General features: G+C 27.3%; 1 long non-coding RNA gene across 1 annotated transcript; it reads right to left on the bottom strand.

Moving 5' to 3' along the window:
• Positions 1-15,418: 15,418 nt before the first annotated feature.
• LOC136090147 (uncharacterized) lies at positions 15,419-19,770 on the bottom strand. Its single transcript, XR_010643206.1, has 3 exons — positions 19,667-19,770; positions 17,535-17,684; positions 15,419-16,433 (listed from the first exon to the last, which is right to left on the bottom strand). It is a non-coding gene; the product is annotated as an uncharacterized LOC136090147 (long non-coding RNA).
• Between the last annotated feature and the right edge of the window lie 709 nt (positions 19,771-20,479).

The raw sequence follows: 20,479 nt of genomic DNA, 5'->3' as shown, positions 1-20,479 counted from the left end.
TTTTAAGTACATTTATTGAATTCAGCATCAAAAAAACATTATATATGTTCATTTTCATGTTTTTGCCATTTTTATTTCTTATTATTTTAAGGAAAATGTTTTTTCAGAGTGTTATGAAAACCGGGTCATTTTGGGAAACCAGGTCAGTATTAAAATTGCAGTATCTTGTCAACCGCTAAACTTTTTTAGCTGAAATTTTGCGTGCAATATTTTTTTATAATTAGGAATATTGTGTCAAAATATAACACAAAAGGAAGACACACGGTTCAATGGACTGGGTGATTTGATGTGGAATTGCCCAAAAACAACGCTCTAACATTGTCATAGTAACTGAATGATTTAATTGTTTCTTTTGTTCGTCGTACTACAAAGAATTGTATGTAATTTGTAAAAACAAAACTCAGGCCAACTACGCTAAGCGCGAAATGGTTAAAAAAAGATTGACTTTTTTATTTATTAAATAAATCAACAAACGTTTGTTTATTAGAATCTTGTTGAAATAAATCAGAAGTACTCAAATAAAAGAAATTATACTAAACTCTTTGATAAATTGAATAACAATTGTTTCTTTATTAAACAATTACTAATAGTAAGTTTTTACTTTATATAAAAGAGTATCGCTTAATTATAAAAGACTAAGTTTATTAATTACTCTAAACTTATTTTGTAACAATTTAATCAGGCAGCTTTTAATTTTTGTAATTGTCTCTCATCGGTCCAGTTGAACTTTTTTGCGCTTGATTATTTTTTGAAATGTTCTCAAAACATCTATGAAGCCGTGGGCAAGTTGTCGGATCAGAGTGCGATCGCACGCCTTTCCCGACCAAGCCTGATATGTATAAAAAATTTTATTATTTATGAGGAAATTAAACTGTGAGTTATTAAATTTACATGCACTTATATAACAATTTAAAGTAGTTTGATAAATATTTTGTTTTTAACTATATTGAAATTAGTTAATAATTAAATTTTTTATATTTTTAGGATTAAAATAATTAAAAATGTGTGTATTTTTTATTTGGATATGCACAAAGTAGAAATGATATAAAAAGTAGAGTTTGCAGTAAATTCTGGAAATCCTGATTGGAGATTGTTATATTCAAAAAATAGTTCTGAGGAGAACAGTTATGGTTTTTATACATTTTTTAAATCCGAGGTAAAAAAAGAGTTATCTGTCAAAGTTGAAGAGTTTACTTATCTTAGTGTTGTCAAGTTTCGATTATGCTTTGAAGATTTTAATGAAAAAATATTTTTCGAACGTTATGATGTGAAATTTAAAGGTATTTTTTTTAATTTCAAATTTAGTTCTTGCTTACAAACCATATATCCATGTAATCACAAATGTATGTTATTACTAATTCAGTATTATACAGTACAGCTAAGTTCCAGAAAAATATTTTCTTTTTAAAAACTTCAAATATTTAAAGTAAACACCATTTTAGGATGATTTAATTTCTTTTTTAAATTAATGCCTTAATAAAGTTGATATTCAGCTCATATAGAGTTTTTTTTTGTTAATTTACCTCCTCAAGGCCTTGAAGGCCACTACTGACGAGGAGGCTACTTAATTGTGGCTATAGCCCTCTCTCAACTATATATCTTTAAAACACGAACTTTGACGAACAAGGTTGCTGCGCGGAGAAACATATTGAGCGCTGTATTAGCAGGGACATGGTGAGAGTGAACTACTTATGAACCGAGCGCTCTACCACTACCACATAAGTTTAGCTCAGACTATTTGTCGGCCTAAGACATTGTAACTTAACAATACCTTCTAAATGTCTGTCGTTTGATTTATATAACTTATTTAGATATCTATATATGATATATTTCAGGGGTGTACACTCGGGCTTTTGGTAGGTCGCTAGAAAGGCAACTGAAAGCACCCAGTTCGTTAGTTTTGGTTGGCCGCCAACTTTTTGAGTTGGCTGTTGCTATTTTTGATAAAATTTTTTCATTCAGCGGATTTCTCGCATATTCTAGTCATCTTTCATGATAGCCTTTATAAAAAGACCCAGTGAACTTCCAGAGAAAAAATGTTCCAAAACCCAGCGAACTTCCAGTGATCTTTTCTAATGAACTTCCAGCGATCTTTCATAGCTAACTTTCATGTTTATATATAAAAAATGGAAGTTTAGCGAATTCGTTGGAATTTTATTTTTTAAGATGTAGTTTTTTAGAATATATTTTTTTAAAAAACGTTCATAAACATTTTAAATATTTAAAACCGATTAGCGTGAAATAAGACAAATTCAGCATAGAAAAATAAAAATGTTTAATATAACATTTATTTAAAAATATCGATATTTAAAATAGAAATACAATGTATAAATAATAAACTACCTTAAGTATGAATACAAACTTTCATAAATTTTAACAAGAAAATAAAAAGTAAATTCACTAATATTAAAGTAAATGTTTTTTTTTATTGACTTTGGCTCAGATTTTATTAAGAACGAGTTTGTAAGCATTTTGTTGATCTTTACTATACATTACGCATGTTTCTTTATTTAAATCGATCGAGATAATTATCTCGATAGCACTTATTTGATGCATTTAAATGGTTTACATTTTTTTAAGCTTAAATCAAATTTTTTTCTATTTTAACCATTTAAACGAACAAAACAAAAAATCATAATTGTACTTTTATTTTTTTGTTTTAATAGAGATTTAAACCATAAAACATAATCTACAAAAAAATTTAACAAAGCAAAATAATTTTGCATAAGCTTATCCGAGCTTGTTTGAAAAAAAATTGAATGAATCTCATGAGTCGAGAACCAAAAGGCTGTACGTACATTTTTTGTTTTCGAATAAATGCAATTTGTTTACTGTTCCTGATAACTTATCTAAACTTTTTTAAATTTTATTTATTAGGATATTTTAGTATATTTTGAGGCGAAAAAATCATAAATGAGTTCAGACAAGTTATCAAAACAAAACAAAATTAATAAAATCGTAAGTTATATAGTGCTTGACGCATTCTTTTCCGTTTGGGTCTTAAAAAAATGATACAACATATAAAGGACATATATAATAATTATATAAAAACATATAATAAATAATATATAAAATAAACAGTAAAATAGTAAGCAAACATAAAACAGTATAACAGCTAAAAACAAATATAACTTTAAAAACAAAAATAATAAATTATAAAAACAAAAACATATTTATATTTAAAAATTAATTATTACTTTAAAATAAAAAAATTTGATTGGTGACACTAAAACATAAACTTAGCCAAACTTGTGACAATAAAAGTTAGTTACTATTAGAGATTATACGGTAATCAAAATAATTAATACTAAAAAAAATACACTAAAACAATAATAAGAAACACAAGACTTAAATTTAAAAAAAGATCATACGAAAATCACAAGCAAGTTGAAATTAAAAAATTAAAAAATCCTATTAATTGTTGTTTTTTATAAAATAAAATTAAGACATGGTAGTCTTAACAAAATTATGATATTTATAAATGATGAAAACTAAAGATATAAAATTATAATTAACTACGAAAAGTAACACCAGCATTAAAATATAATACCTGCTTTAAAATATATATATATATATATTTTAAAGCAGGTATTATATTTTAATGCTGGTGTAAATTTCAAGTCAAACTTGACTCAAGCGAACTTGAGTCAAGTTTGACTTGAACTTTACATTGCAACCAATAGTGGCAGAGTATTTTTGAGGGGAAAACCCATACTCTGCCGCTATTGGTTAAAATGTAAATTCAATGCGAACTTGACTCAAGTTCGCTTCTTGCATTCCACCTCAAGTGTTTAAATTGATTATTTTTTTTACCTGTTATTAAATGCAACATAGCTGGATCAAGGCCAACTTTTTTGAAACGGAAAACTTTGAGGAGCCTTTTTTTCCTGATAGCGAAGCATTCACCAACTTATTTCTTTCATAAATTTTTTTTTTTTTTAATTTATTTAATTTCGTCATTAAAAAATAAGCTTTTACAATGTTTTTACAACATAAGAATATAACATTAAAGTTTCGACCGGAGCCGGCAGAAGACATGGTCTTATTATCCAGTCCCGTTAATATAGCTAAAAAATTCAGATAAAAATGAAAAAGGAAAGTAGAAACTAAAGAGAAAACTGATTTAACAATCAATTTACTATTTGCAGAAAAAAAAAAATTATTTTTTATAATTATTATTATTTTTTTCAATTCTCTTTTTTATTCTACTTTTATTTTAATTATACACGCACACACACACACACACACACACACACACACACACACACACACACACACACACACACACATACATACAAATATATGTCCGTTCATATATACATACAAAACCAAATAATTCTGTTTTATCCCAGTGGGCACGGTACGTTTTTAAAACGTTTTTTAGACGTTTTTATAAGGTTTAAACCTAATAAAAACGTCCAAAGAACGTTTTAAAAACGTACTGTGCCCACTGGGATATTCCATCTACAAATTGCGTAAGATATAATAAATATTGCAGTTACAAATATCGTTATTATTATAATATAGAATAATATCAAACATGTTTTAATTACCATACAATATAATTAACATGTTGCGTCAATTTATTAGATATTAAATAATTAAGATTATCAAAATTTTTAACAAAAGGGTAGTAATTGCTTTGCATCAAAATCAAATAAGTGTTGTTTTGTTGCACGTTTAAAATGTTGAGTTGATGTTAAAGTTTTTGTATCACTCGTAAAAATCAAGTTCCATAACCGCAGCCCTCGGCAAGATATCGAAAAGTCAGCTTGTTTTAATAATGTTTTTGGTATAAAAAAATTATTTATTGAGTATTTAGTTTCTTATTTGTGGTTTAAAGAAAAAAAGTAAGTTTGGAAAATACTTGGTAGCATACCATTATTAAACTTAAACATAAAAATAAGTATATTAAGAATATTTATTTCATAGACATTAGGCACTCCAATTTCTCTTAGTAGTGGTCTGGCACTAGCGTATTTATTTGCATTTAATATCAAGCGACTAGCTCGTTTTTGTATTTTGTAGATTGTATTTAACTTTGAAGGATAAGTACTTGCCCAGATAACGTTGCAGTAGCTGATGTAGCTATGAATAAATGCAAAATAAATATTTTTTTAAACAATTTGTGTTCAGGAGATGTTTTGTTTTATACATAATACCAGTAATTTTAGATATTTTATTTTCTATTACTTTGATATGATTACTCCAACTAATATGTTCATTAAGAATTACACCTAAAAACCTGATTGAGTATTCTCGTTTAAGTTTTGTTTTATCAATTAGTAAATCAGGTAGTTTTAAGGGGAGGGTTTCAGATTTTGATAATTTTGTAAAAAGAATATATTTACTTTTTTCGACATTTAAAGAGAGTTTGTTTGCCTTAAACCATTCGTTCAGGTTTTCAAGTTCTTGATTAACAGTGTTAAATAATAGGCTAACGTTTGTGTGGCTAAAGAATACTTGCGTATCATCAGCAAAAAGGACAAAGTTAAGTATGTTAGAAGATAAGTAGATATCGTTAATGTAAACGAGGAATAACAATGGACCAAGAATTGATCCTTGTGGGACCCCACAAGTAATGTTTTCAAGTCGTGTTACAGTGTTGTCACATGATAAAGCTTGTTTCCGATTATTAAGGTAAGAGCAAAATCATTTTAAATTGTTATTTCTTATTCCATAATTATACAGTTTATAAAGAAGAATCTCATGGTCAACTGTGTCAAACGCTTTTGAAAGATCGAGAAAAACTCCAAGAGTGTATTTATTGTTGTCAAACCCATTTAAAATTTCGTTGACAAGTTTGGCTACAGCGTGTTCTGTTGAATGGTGTTTTTGAAAACCATATTGGTTATTATTTAGCAGGTGGTGGTTTACCTGGTAGTTGTAAAGTCTATTGTGCATTATGCGCTCTAATATTTTTGAAATGCATGGTAAAATAGAAATAGGCCTGTAGTTAGAAGCTATAGAATCATCTCCGCATTTAAATATAGGAACAACTTTTGCTAGCTTTAGCTGATCAGGGAATACCCCATTTTTTAAAGACAGATTACAGATATGCAGAAGGGGGTATTCAATAATATCGCAGACATTTTTTACAACGTTCACGCTAATGTCATCTAGACCTAGACTTTTGTTTTGTTGTAAGGTATTAAATGCATTTTTAAGCTCATCCGGAATTATATCAAGCTCGTTCATAACTGACGTTTTTTTTCTAAATACGATTTATAACATTTTTTTCCAGGAGTTATTTTATTAGCTAGTTTTTCCCCAATTTTTATGAAACAATTATTAAATTTCTCTGCAATATCTATTGCCTTATTGGCTACTGTGTCATTCTCATCTGTTTTTAAGTATTGCGGGAACACTTTGGTGGCATCTTTTTTTTTTCCCTGTTACCTCTTTAATTACGCCCCATGTTTTCTTGGTGTTACCGCAAAAATTTTCTAATAAATTGCAAGGGCAATATATCCTTGTAATTGAAAATGTAAGTTTAAGGTATTTTTGTCTTTGCACCATGTTTCTAAAAGGCATATTACCGTAAATTCATGACTTATGTCTTTTAGCATATCTTTAAAGTTTTCAAAGTTCATGCTGCGTATATTTAATGTCAAGAGCGTTTTCATTATCAAAAATTTCATATTTAATTTAATAATTTTGTCGTACCTTTAACCAACATTTTCACCATTATTGCGTCTTTCTTTTACTTCAGCCAGGAGTCTTTTTCTAATATTGACAGTCTCATGGGAAAAATTTTCGTTTAAGTAAATCTTTGTACCTTTTAGTCTATATGACTCTTTTAGAATTTTTGTTTTATCATTGTTTTATTTTAGAAATTTTGTTTTATCTTAACAACTTCATTATAACTGTTCCGGAGCATCCTTCTTTTCTGACTCCGGTTCGATGAGCTCGTTCGATTTCTATTTCATTTAGTCCCAACTTATTTACTAAAAATAATTTAACTTTCTCCTCAGTTTCATTCCATGTTTCTTTCACACTTTCTGGTAATTCGTCTATTCTTAAATTATTTCTTCTCGGTCTATCTTTAAACATTCTTAGCTTTTCATTTATATTTTGTGTTGTAATGTTTTCCTTTTCTACTCGCTCGTTGTTTTGCTTGTGGGTAGTTGCGATTTTTTTGTCAAAAACTTCATCATGAAAGATTTTTTAAAAAGCTCAATTTTAAATCTTCGATATTTTTTACTATTGTCTTTATTTTGTTTGTATTTTCTTTAGAGTTTTCTTCTACTTTGTCAAGTCTCTCGTTAATTATTTTTGTATTTGCGCTTAAGATGTCTATAAATATTTGTTGTTGTTGTTTAAGCATCGTTTCCATTTCTTTTCTATATTCTAAAAACATTTCCTTCAGCATTTTTTTAACTTCTACAAGCGTAACTGACATTTTAGATTTATCTTTTATTTTAATAATTTATAACAATTAAGTAGTAATTGGTTGATAGATATTTTCAAAATGGCCTAATAACTGTTTGACCAGCTTTTTTCCTGAGGGTGCTGTTAAGACCCTTTTAGGAATCATGTTTTCAGTGACTTCTTTGTCACTGCATATATAATCTGTTGGCTGTGTTATATGGAAAACTAATGAATGTGCTGGTACTTGTTCTGATAGTTGTGAATGCATTGATAGTGGAAGGTGTGAATTTGTTAGCGATGTTGGTTGTGAATGCAACAAAGGGTGGCGGCATTTGTGGAACAGAATATAGTTGTGCTGGTAGTGAAAAAAGATGGAGAAGGCATTTGAAATGAATTTGAAGTCGATTGAATGTTTTCTGATTGAAGTTGATTGAAGTCAATTGAATGGAACGAATTTTCATGAAACGAATTTGTTAAGAAAAAGAGAGGAATCAGGATCATTAATGGAGTCTTGAAAAAGACTGGAACTGTTTGGATTGGGATTGGGTTGAGAAAGGAGGAGTTGCTGGTAATGTTTGTGATAAAAGAGGTGGTATTTGTGAATTTGTTGGTTGTAAGTATAATGGAAATGGTTTTGAATGGGTTGCCGGTGGTTGGGAAATCAACATTTTTGCCTTCTTTCTAGGCAACTCTTCGCTTAAGTCACCTTCTTCTGCTTTGCTAACAAGCCCTAAAAGTAAAATAAAGTCCATACAATTTAAAATATAGGGCATTATAAAACTGAGGGTATTTTAAACAGAGGGTCATATAAAACAGAAAAGTTGGGCATTTAAATCTACTGAATGGTCACAAGCAGTGAATGACTAAAAAAAAAATGAAGTACACTAGAACAACCTAGTAATAATTATAAAACAGCTGATGAAGTAAATCACTAATGTTTAGTTATTATAATTCCATTAAAAATTTTTAAAACATTTTATAATAAAATTCTTATTATTGTAAAAAAAAAAAAAAAGTTGCCAAAATTGATCTCAGCTATGTCAGCATTTTATTTGGAATACAAATGACTGTTTACTTACTTTCTATTTTTTTTTACAATGTTGTTAGCTTCTTAGCAAAATATTTTTGTAATGCTATAGTATGAGTATTCTAGATATTGTAAAAATATATAACACAAAATTATATTTTATGAATAAACAGGATAGGCTAATCAATTTTTTTTTATGTATAATGTCTACTTCTACAAAATTGCATGGTTTCGATAAGTTTCCATTTTTGAAGAGTTAAAGCCATTTTTGTAAATGAAACTATTAGTAGAATAAACTTACAAACAATAACTCCATTTGCCGAACTGATATATATTCAACTCTAATAGAATCCTAAAAAATTAACAAAGTTTTATCCAGAGTTTGAACTGATCTTGTTAAAAGTAAATTTAATAATATATAAACCTCAATTTCATTTGTTATGTTTAGCAACTTCTTATCTTCTTTTTTTTTTGAGAAGTGAGCGTTTTTTCAATAATGCTTCTTTTAAACTGTCTAAATATAATTATATAATTACTATTTCATAAATGTTAAATATATCTTTAAAAAAGACTACTAACAATGTTATTATGTGAAATATTTAAAATGCTGGAAGCATACGCAATTGAAATAATTAACAATTTTAAATATAAAATATCAAAAGAAACTTAAAACATTTTCAAATTTGAAGCTTACCAACTACACATATAACTTTACCCTTCTCAATGGGGCCTTCATCTCGATTAGTAAGTTTTGTGTATCTTATATCACCTTCTTTGTTATTTACAAGAAAAGCCCTGTTAAGTACAGATGCATCCCATTCAACAGAGACAGATCCGTTGAGAGACCATTGTATAACAGCAAACTTACACATTATGAATACTAAGACTTACATAAATTTAAAAATTACAAATAAATACATAATTTTGAAAAAATTTTGAAGTAAATTATAAGTTGCTATTAAATCTTATACCTCATTAGCAACATATAGCTATAAATATGTATTACATAAACTTATAGATGTATATTAATAAGACTTTGAGTATTTAAAAATTGTAGCAACATATAAGCAGTTAAGTATATTGTAGCAGAAATTGCAACGGTCTTGGGATACAGAAGATTATATGAAAATTATCCAATTCTAACCAGTACCATGCTTCTGAAGTAACTACTCTCTAATTGTTGCTGTGTAGAAAATTGAATAAAATGACTTAGGTAATTTAAAAAATAAAACAGCAACCCAGTAGTTATAGAAAATGTAAATATCAATTTATTAAAATAAAAAAACAATTCTAAAGAAAAATAATATTTTTAAACCAGAAGTTTTTACAAAATTGTAGACCCAACATAAACTGTTGAAGGTTACATATTCTTTTTTGTCACAAACATAAAATTTAATAGTTTACCTAAAAAAATTACCGTTCACCAAAAAAAGAATAGTTCATCAAAAAAGAGTTATGTAAACAGCTCACAATATATATTATAGTTAACAAAAAAAAAACTGCAGTTTACTAAAAAAAGAACAGTTCATCAAAATAGAATTATGTAGACAGCTCACAAAAAAAAATTAAAATGTTACAAACAAATCATCATGCAAAGATAAAAAGCAATAATAATACAAATAATATTATGACACAAAGAATAATTATAGAAGAGTTAAAAAGGGCATAAATCAGGAATACTAACAATACAACCTTCAACCAAAAAAGCTTTTTTTATAACTTGCTCTGCAAAAATTATAAGTAGACATTCTGCATAAGTATACATAAAAATATACTTAGCTGCTTTTGGACTTGTTTTTAATAATTTAACACAAGCAAAAACATTCATCTCAAAAATAAAGAAATATTCAATACTACAAAATGATCCACAAGTAAGTTTAACAAGTGAGTCACTATGACAAACATTCTTATGACAAATATGGTAAATGTTTTTGGCAATAGAAACTTTGTAATATTTTTGAATTTCAGAAATATGCTTACCTAAATAATGCTCAAAAAATAGTTTCTCACAATTAGGAATATTATAATTTCAGTCTTTATCTAAAACTTTAATAGAGCCAATAATAACTCCTTTAAAATTAAAATTATGAGAACATAACATGTCATCCAAAAAGTCAATGCAATCTTCGTCTATAATATCAGAATTAGAAGCTTAAATTTTACATGTGGTTAAATATGAAAATTGATCTATTACTTGAGTAGATATATTTTGAGTACCATTTAAAAATGATAAAATAATGCCATTAAAATTTTCAAACTGATGACAAGAATAAGATAATAAAGGCCCCCATAGACAAGCACACGAGGGAAGATGAAGTAATTAATGCAAATTATAAGACATATTCTCTCTACCATACAAACCAGGAAATTCATAAATAAATCGATTAACTAATAACGTGGCTTCATTAACAACACTTTCAGATAGTACCTTATTATTCAACATAAAAACAACATTAGATAAAAGAATAAAATGGTCAAAAAACTGCGGAAGCAAAATATCACATAAAATAACAGGACCAAAAAAACTAAAAAATTAAAAAACTCAACACCTTTCCAATGCTTTATGCAACTTAATGATCGTGGAGTCCGCCTTATATTGCTTGGTACACTAACTGCAGATAAAAGATTATTTATAACAGTACAGTGTCTACGAATAGAAAAAATAGAACCAGAATTACAACTATCAAACCAGAAAGAAAACATAGCTTTCGTAACACCAAGCTCTATACAGTGCAGAAAATCAACAACTGTTCTATTTACACAATCAAAATTAGGCACTCTTACTAATGGTGAAATATCTAAAAACCCTTCAACCACATTAACACAGAAAAAATCTGTATTTCTTCTACAGTTCATACTAACATCAGAAAATGGGTAAGTCATACAAGACCCCTTGCCTTTTGAAACTCTTTCGCCTCTAGAAGAACACCAATGGCAACCATTATAACCATTAAATTGCCTGCAACAAAAAACCAGAGCTCTTGCAATTGTATCACATGAAAAAATAGATACATGAAAAAAAAACGAACATTATTAGATGAGAGTATACCATTAGTAGATAGGTTAGTTAAAATATCAACAAAAGGAGATAAAAATAATTGTATATTTAGTTTTTTAAAACCCGACCAGAGACCAAAAAACAAAATATTAGTAATTTGCAATGAATATGGAAAATTATGAATGGATGCCAGCAAAGGCCATAAGGACCACTTTGATGATTTGAAAACGGGAACTCCATCAGTATTAACAACAAGTCTAATTGTTGCTAGCCCATTTTCTTCAAGATCTGCTAAATGTATTCAATTGTTATTACAAGTGTTTTTAAGCTGTTTGTTTATGTTTAAAATATGAAAAAAGTTGCATTTTTTATGAATATAGGATGATGTAAAATATTTCAAACATTTTGTACACTGCTTATTAGGACTTATAGCAACTTCACAAACATCACAAAAATAAACTTTTTCATATAAATCTTTTTCCTTCTTGAAAAACTTCAAAAACAAATATTTAGATGTTGGCAAAACACTATGTGGCAATAAAATAGTTTAGAGTTTTAAAAACGCCTCTAAGGCTTCGTAGGACAAATTAAAACGCAAAATAAAAGTCGTTATGCATAAACATGCATTAGAGACATTACTCTTTGAGCCAGGATACAGAGGTGGACTCTCTGAACTTTCATTTTCATCAAACTCATTATTAATTATTTTATTTTCTGGTTCATCGAAGTCAGACAAATGATCCATAAATTCATCGTCAATAGAATCATCGTCATCAGAGGTGCTCTTATTCTGTTGTTGAGCACAATCAACTTTTGACATCCTCCAACGTGTTGTTCTTGGAATACTTACTTCCCCTGATTGCCATTTCTTGTAGCAACCAATTCTAGGCATCTAAAATAAAAGAGACAAGCAGGTAAAATTAAACTTTATCTAAACAAGTTGTTTTTTAGTAGCAAAGTAGAAATTAAAAACTAAGATACAATAATAAAAAAAATCATATCTTAAATAATAAATTAATTTTTTAATGCATATATTAATGTTGAGAAAAAAAAAAGTTTGTTAAACATTTAAAAAAATTTCATATTTCATTTAATTATTTAATAATAATTTAAAAACTTGCTACTAAAAAACATATATATACATATATATATATATATATATATATATATATATATATATATATATATATATATATATATGTACATATATATATATATATATACTACTGTGATAAAAAAGTAAGGTGAATTTTTAATTTAAACTTCCCGCCTTATTCGAATCGTCCAATCTTTTTTATTTTTAAGTTGGTAGAAATGTCATTAACATTTGCGCCAAATTACATGTCAAACTCATAATTTTTTTTTTTTGTTTACGCTTGTTTCTGAAGTACCAAAAGTGCATTCAGCGATTTTCACGATGTCTAATTTTGTTGAGCAAAGAAGTGCTATTAAATTTTGTTTGCGGAATGATATTTCTGCTGCTGAAACGTATCGAATGTTGCAAAAGGCCTTCGGTGAAGAGACTATGTCTCAAAAAAATGTTTACAAGTGGTACAAAGACTTCAAAGAAGGCCAAGAACGTGTTGATGACTTGGAACGCTCCGGACGACCATCGACTTCGATTGATGATCGCCACATCAACAAAATCAAAGAATTGGTGCTGGCAAATCGTCGGTTAACCATTCGAGACCTTGTTGACATGGTTGGAATATCATTTGGGTCGGTGCAAGCGATTTTGAAGGATCATTTGGGCCTCAGAAGACTCAAATCACGTTTGGTGCCGAAATTTCTCAATTTCTTTGAAAAAGAGCGTCGCGTTAAAACGTGTGAAGCAATGCTTTCTGACTATCAAGACGTCTACAAACAAATTATTACTGGCGATGAGACTTGGGTCTACGCATACGACCCTGGAACAACCGACCAATCGAGTATATACCGTGAAAAAGGCGAGCCGAGACCGAAGCAACCACGTCAAAGTCGCTCAAAAATCAAGGTCATGTTGACTGTTTTCTTTGATTAATGTGGTGTCGTGCACTACGAATTCCTTCCAACTGGCCAAACTGTCAACAAGGAATATTATTTAAGCGTTATGCGACGTTTGCGTGAAGCTATTCGCAAAAAGAGACCGGAATTATGGGCCAATAACTCTTGGATTTTGCACCACGATAATGCGCCTTCGTACACAGCACTGGTTCTTCGTGAGTTTTTCGCCAAAAACTCAACCCATGTTGCTCCACAACCACCGTATTCGCCCGACTTAGCACCGTGTGACTTCTGGCTGTTCCCAAAGCTAAAGAGACCACTCCGGGGAAATCGTTTTGAGTCCATTGAAGAGATCCAACGTGAATCGGCACGCGCATTGAAGGCTATCCCTACCGAGGACTTTTCGGCATGCTTCGAAGACTGGAAAAAACGTTGGCGAAAGTGCATTGGGGCCGGGGGGGATTATTTTGAGGGGGACGATACAGATTTGGAAGAATAAATAAAGATTTTTCATTTTATAAAAAAAATTCACCTTACTTTTTGATCACAGTAGTATATATAAAATAACTCAATTAACAAAAAATAATAAAGAAATGTTATATTGGAATATTTATTTTCTTTAAATTTTTTAAATTATTATTAAATAATTAAATGAAATATTAAATTTTTTTAAATGTTTAACAAACTTTTTTTTTCTCAACATTGATATATGCATTAAAAAATTAATTTATTATTTGAAATATAATTTTTTTATTATTGTATCTTAGTTTTTAATTTCTACTTTGCTACTAAAAAACAATTTTTTATTTTTAAAAAGTTCGGGAGTAAAAAATTAACATTTTATTTATTTACTTTACCAGTGATTTGTATTTGTTAACAGCAAGTTTTGTACGTTCAAAACGTATGTATTCTGCAAATTTTTGATACAGCCTTTGAATTCATCTACAACTTTTAGTAAAAGAAAAAAAAATAGTATAGGACAGAATGGCAAAAAATATTGCGGTAAAAATGAGCTCTTTATTTTTTCAAGAAAAAGTAAAATTAAAATATTGTTTAATATCTATTAATATTTTAAAATAAAGTTGACAGTTAAGTTCTACTCAAGCATAAACTTTAATTTTATTATCTACATAAACAAGATTACCATCAGAAAGAGAACAAGAGAACCTATTGTGCTTAACCTAATTTGGCTTAAATAACAATGATGCTTATTTTACAGCTAGTTCTTTAGTATATAAAATTTTAGTATTTAAAGTGTATGATGCATGTATAAATATCAAATGCGTATATATGTTAAATGAAGGTGTTTAAACGGTATAAAATTTTATCATTTTATTTAAATTTTATAACTTTTCAGATAATTCAATATTCTTTTGAAAATTTTAAAACTTACAAAATATCTATTCCGACGAGTCTTAATGAAATTTTCTGATGAGTCTTAATTGATAAAACACAGTGTAAAATGAAATAAGTTTAATAAATGAGTTTTTACTAATTTATTATTGCTATGTTCATTAAAGAACATTGAGCACTCTATTTTTAGAATACATTTAAAATTATTCGGATATATATGTGTGTGTGTGTGTGTATATATATATATATATATATATATATATATATATATATATATATATATATATATATATATATATATATATATATATATATACATATATATATATATATATATATATATATATATATATATATATATATATATATATATATATAAAAATAAAATAACTCAATTAAAAAAAAACAATAAAGAAATGTTATATTGGAATATTTATTTTCTTTAAATTTTTTAAATTATTTTTAAAAATTTAAATGAAATATTAAATTTTTTTAAATGTTTAACAAACTTTTTTTTTTCTCAACATTAATATATGCATTATTATTATTAATTACAAATTAAAATATTGAACAATATCTATTATTATTTTAAAATAAAATTGACAGTTAAGTTCTACTCAAGCATAAACTTTAATTTTATTATCTATATAAACTATAAAAATTTGTGGAAAATTATTTTTCAAAAATATAATATTTTTGAAAAATAATTTTCCACAAACTGCACACCGGGTGACAGTCAAATTCAGTTTTAACTAGCCACTTTACTTTTTTCCATTCTCTTAATGCGGCGTCTCTTTGAAAATCAACGCTTTTTAATGGCGTTTTAAAATAATTGCTAAGAAGGTTGATTTCCGGCACTCCCGATTCTGGGTCATCATATATCCAATGTATTGGATCAATAAATTTCATACTTTTAAAAAGTATAAATTCTCTTGAGTAGTCTTGAAATCTACTTGACAATAACAAAGAAAAAATCGTTTTTTTAATTTGACGAACTTCCATAATTGATTCATCATAAACAAAACTATTCATTTCTAATACTACGTTGACATACGTACGATTTTTAACGTGCCTTCGTTTATCGCCAGCCTTAGCAAATGAACCTTATACATTTTTTTTATCAGTGACCATGTAACGGTTTATAAAACTCTCAATAAATTCATCATCTTTTCCTATCGCTTGAATTTTGTCTTCCCAACTCCAATAGAGTTTGATTTATAACTGTTGGAATTTAAAAAGCCAATAACTCATTAGTTTCAAATATTTTTGCGACTGGAGCTATAATATCTAAGCTGTCTAGGTACAAATCAACTTTGCAAAGGAAAGAATGTGTTATAAGAAGGCATTTTGAGGCTGCTTCAACTTCCGCTTTTAATTTACCAGAGTTCTTTAATAGATAGTAGTTAGCGATATAAAAGTTGTCAATTTTTGTAAAATTAGGGATTTCTTTAAATGCCTCTTTTACTGCCAATGCAACCCTATGATTAATGCAATGGATTTTTATCAACCATGGGCGACAACCATTGCCCGTTTTTCTTGCTTGACTTTTGTCTTTAAGAATAGAAAAAAAGTTGCACCGTTTAAGGTTTTCAACGCATTTTTCACTACGGAGTCAGCACAACATTTAATCATTTCTCTTCTGATGTGACTATTCTCATTTCGTTTAATTAAGCTTGCATCAGTTAATTTTGCACATTTCACCTTAAATAAAAATGTTAAACGCATCCATTAAAAAAATAGAACTTGTAAGCATATACAGGTAGAAAAATAAAACAAATAGGGTAGATTGGGGTAACATGAGCACTTTGGTTATTATGAGCATACCCAAAAACTTCTTAGATGTAAGCAGTGAAGCTAAAGTTGCTTTATAATTTTTGAATCAATTTTATATGGAACTGTGACAACAGTATCGTTATAACAAGAATCAGTATAATTTGCGTTAAATTATATGTATTAAATAACAGCTCTCGTCTAATTAAAACGCTATTCAATTTCTTGTTAAAATATTATCATTACGTATTACGCAAAATATCATCATTCGTTATTAAACATATAGTTTTATATTAAACATTTAGTTTTGACTTTATTTAAAAAAAAATTTTTTTGTGCAATACGAACGTGCTCAAATTACCCAGTGTTTTTAATTAAAATTACCTAATTTAAAGTCCTAAAATTGCAGCGATTTTGATTGCTTTTTGAATAAAAGCAAAACAGTTTAATATTTTAACAATACAAAATATCTTTAAGTTAAATTCGAAATGTTTATAATTTTTTCGTTTTCAAGGTTTGAGTAGTATTAAAAAAGATTTCTTATTGTTTTTTTTGTTGTTGCTGTTGTTACATAAAATAAAGTAGTTTTGTTTCAATAAAATGGGGCTTAAAATTTGATTTTTTAATGATTTATATGAATTTGTTAATAACGATTCATTATATTCCACAAATTAGTTCAAATTGTTATGATGTTATTTTTTATACTTATTAAATATTATTTTTTAAACTTAATTTAAAGTGCTCATATTACCAAGTGGTCTGGGTAATATGAGCACTTAGGCTACTTTTTTAAAACCTCTGTGTTTTTAAGAAAAATATTTTGGGTGTCCGAATATCTAAGTAGATCATAAGTAGTGACCCCTAAAAATTGTTTATTTAAAAAATTTTGGATTAAACATAATTAATTTAGAAAAAATTCCAATTTTGATTTAAGGTGCTCATAATACCCTATTCTACCCTAACAGTTAAATAAAATGTTATAATGGCAAAAATGGTATTTCACTTATATGTCAGAAAAGTTTTAAATCTTACCAGAACAGAAAAATGTGAATGAGGCATTGCAGGATGGCACCCCATTTCATAGGTAATTTTTACCAGATTGCGGTAGCAATTTATCATGAGTATTTCTTTCTGTGACGATGGATTTAAGTAAAAGCTTTTTGACAAATTCTTAAAATCCACCTGATAATATATATAAAAATGATTTTTAAACAGAGTTCAACCTCTATCAATTTGATTACCAAATATTATCAATTTATTTTATTTTTTTGCTTGCGAAGACATTTTTTCACGGTACAAAAAAATTTGCGGGAAGCGAATCTTTTTTTATTGATAAAGCGCTCATTTCTATTTTACTTAAAATATTTTTTAAGTGCTTACTCCATCATCAACAATAATGAATATGGCGGTAATACGATTACTAGTTATGTTTTTGAAAAGAATATAAGTTAATAACAGCGCCAAATTTGCTTAACAGCAAAACGTAAATGCTAAATTACTTGAATAAAAAAAAATTGACATTTCTAATTACTTCAATATATAACAGCTGGAACAATTTATAATCAATTAGTTTTTTACTTTCTGTAAGTTACTAAAAGTAAAAAATGATTTGTTAAGTTACGTTAGTAAGTTACTTGAACATATAAATTTCGAATTTCGAATCTTTTCATTTTTATATATTGTAAATATTGCCAAGTTTGGTAACCTAACTTTTAAACATTTTTATTTCTGGCATAAAGAAGTATCTTTTAATATCCACACCCTGAAATATAAAAATAGTTGTAGCGTTTATTTAATTGTAAGAATTAATTAGAAAAAAAAAAAAATAGCATTTAACATTTTATATAGAAGCAGTACATCTAGTTTGATAGAAAATTTAATTCCATCTTAAAAGTTTGGTCTAAGGAGCGGCAAATATTCGTTAAAATAGCCTAAATTTGTCTTTCAATTAAATTCGGGCCTTAAAAAAATAACTTCTTCGGCCCTTAGAAAGGTTACATTATGTAATTGTTATTGTTAAAAATAAAAAAAAAATTTCAAAAAAATATTATGCCTGCATTTTATTATTTAAAACGTTATTAACACACAAATTTTCAATAAAATAAAACAATTTAAATAAATTAAAAACATTTTTTTTATGTCATTTTTGTCAATTAGCAACGTGTTACTAAGCGATGAAAAGTACCATCTACAAAGACTATAGGAACTGCGCATAATTTACGAGTGTGTGAAACATTTTAAATTAAAGTAATTTAAAAAAAAAAGAAATAACAGTTAATAATCAAAAATAAAGCTCAGAAGCAAATAAAAAAATTAAACAAACAAATTGTATTAGAAGGTCGCAAATAAACAATATCTTTCTTTATGGATTCATATTCACTAAGTTACAACAAATATTATTAAAAAAAAATTGTAACTAGTAAATCAAAAAAAAATTCTTTTTTCAAACCATGCTTTATGCAAGCAGAATTCTATTGGGCCTAGAAATTCTTTTATTGTTATCTTTTGTAGAAGGAATAATTACTGTTTTTTTTTTTTTTAAATTTAAAAATTACTGTTTTTACTAAATTTTTGTTTTTTAACTTAATAACTTAAGACTTAAAAAACAATAGGTTTTGAATCGCTGCGCTTTAATGTCTTCGAAACTGCAAATAATTTGCAAATCAATGATTTTTGTGACGTAATACGCAATTCATATCAAATAAATAAAATGTATGGGGAAATACAAATTAAATTTTTGTTAACTTAATTAACTTTTTTTGGTCAAATTTTTCCATTTCCTTGTATTGTCATCGAAAATGATTAAGTGTGCAAAATTTGAGCAAAATTGGTTAAGAAAAAAGCTTTCAAAAATTGATTTCAAATTTTGTGGCACACAAACATATATAGAAAGTAACCTTATATAAAGCATGGAAAAATCAAATTATTTTTAATTTTTACAATTTTTTAAGGGGCGCCAAATGAAAAGAAGGTACCTTAAAAAAAAAAAAAAGGTCTTTCATCTATAATAGAAAAATTTTAATAAATAAGGGCGCCAATCAGGGTTGCTGTCACAGACCGCTCTCGGAGGCCTGCTATTAACTTATTTGCTTTTAAATTGAAATGGCTTGAAAATAGAAGAAGTTATTAAAATAAAACATCAACAATTTAAATTAAACCCTTACATTTTTTGCTCCTTCTTTATTATTGTCAAAATCTTCATTTTCCAATTGTATAGCATATTGGTGAGTCCTACTTGATATATGTCTACTAGTGCTATCTTTTTTAATATTACTTGTACCATTTATAAATCATTATAAATGGTACAAGTAATATTACTTGTACCATTTATAATGATTTATAAATGGTACAAGTAATATTAAGAACTAATGGAGCTCTTACTGCTCCATTAGTTCTTAATAAAATAGTACTTCGATGAAGAGCACACAATTTACATATGATTTTAACTACATAAGTAGTTTCTTTTTCTGTAATGGTTTCAATTTGAAAATCCTTGGACAAACTTCCATTGACGCGTTAAAAGTGTTAAGTGGAAATTATACTCTATTCTTGATTTATCTAAATTTAAGTTTTCTTAACAATTTTATTGCCTCGTTCGTAGAAGACATCGTCATCATCAACAGAGTGTCAATTAAATGTTGCGAATAACAGTTAATTGTCTGCATCCTTTCTTTAAGAAATAAAAATAAAAATGCATTTTCCAAAAATTTAATAATATTAGAGGTAATATAAAACTTTAATAGTAAATATACCTTTTACTAAAAAATAAAACGGGTAAAGATCGGTTTGTGTGCTAACTTTATTGTAAAATTCTGAATATTACACATACCTTTAACATATTAAAAATTAAAAGAATAATTTAAATAACTTTTTAATCAATTTTTTTTTTAAGCTTTAAGGATTTTTCTGTTCACTTTTTGAATAGCGCATAAACTGTTAATTATGTAAAGCTGCTGTTAAAAATACATTTTGAATAA

Source organism: Hydra vulgaris, chromosome 13 (genome assembly GCF_038396675.1).
Source record: "Hydra vulgaris chromosome 13, alternate assembly HydraT2T_AEP".
Classification (NCBI taxonomy): domain Eukaryota; kingdom Metazoa; phylum Cnidaria; class Hydrozoa; order Anthoathecata; family Hydridae; genus Hydra; species Hydra vulgaris.
The sequence above is the reverse complement of the archived record's forward strand: the minus strand, read 5'-3'. Positions and strand labels throughout refer to the sequence as shown.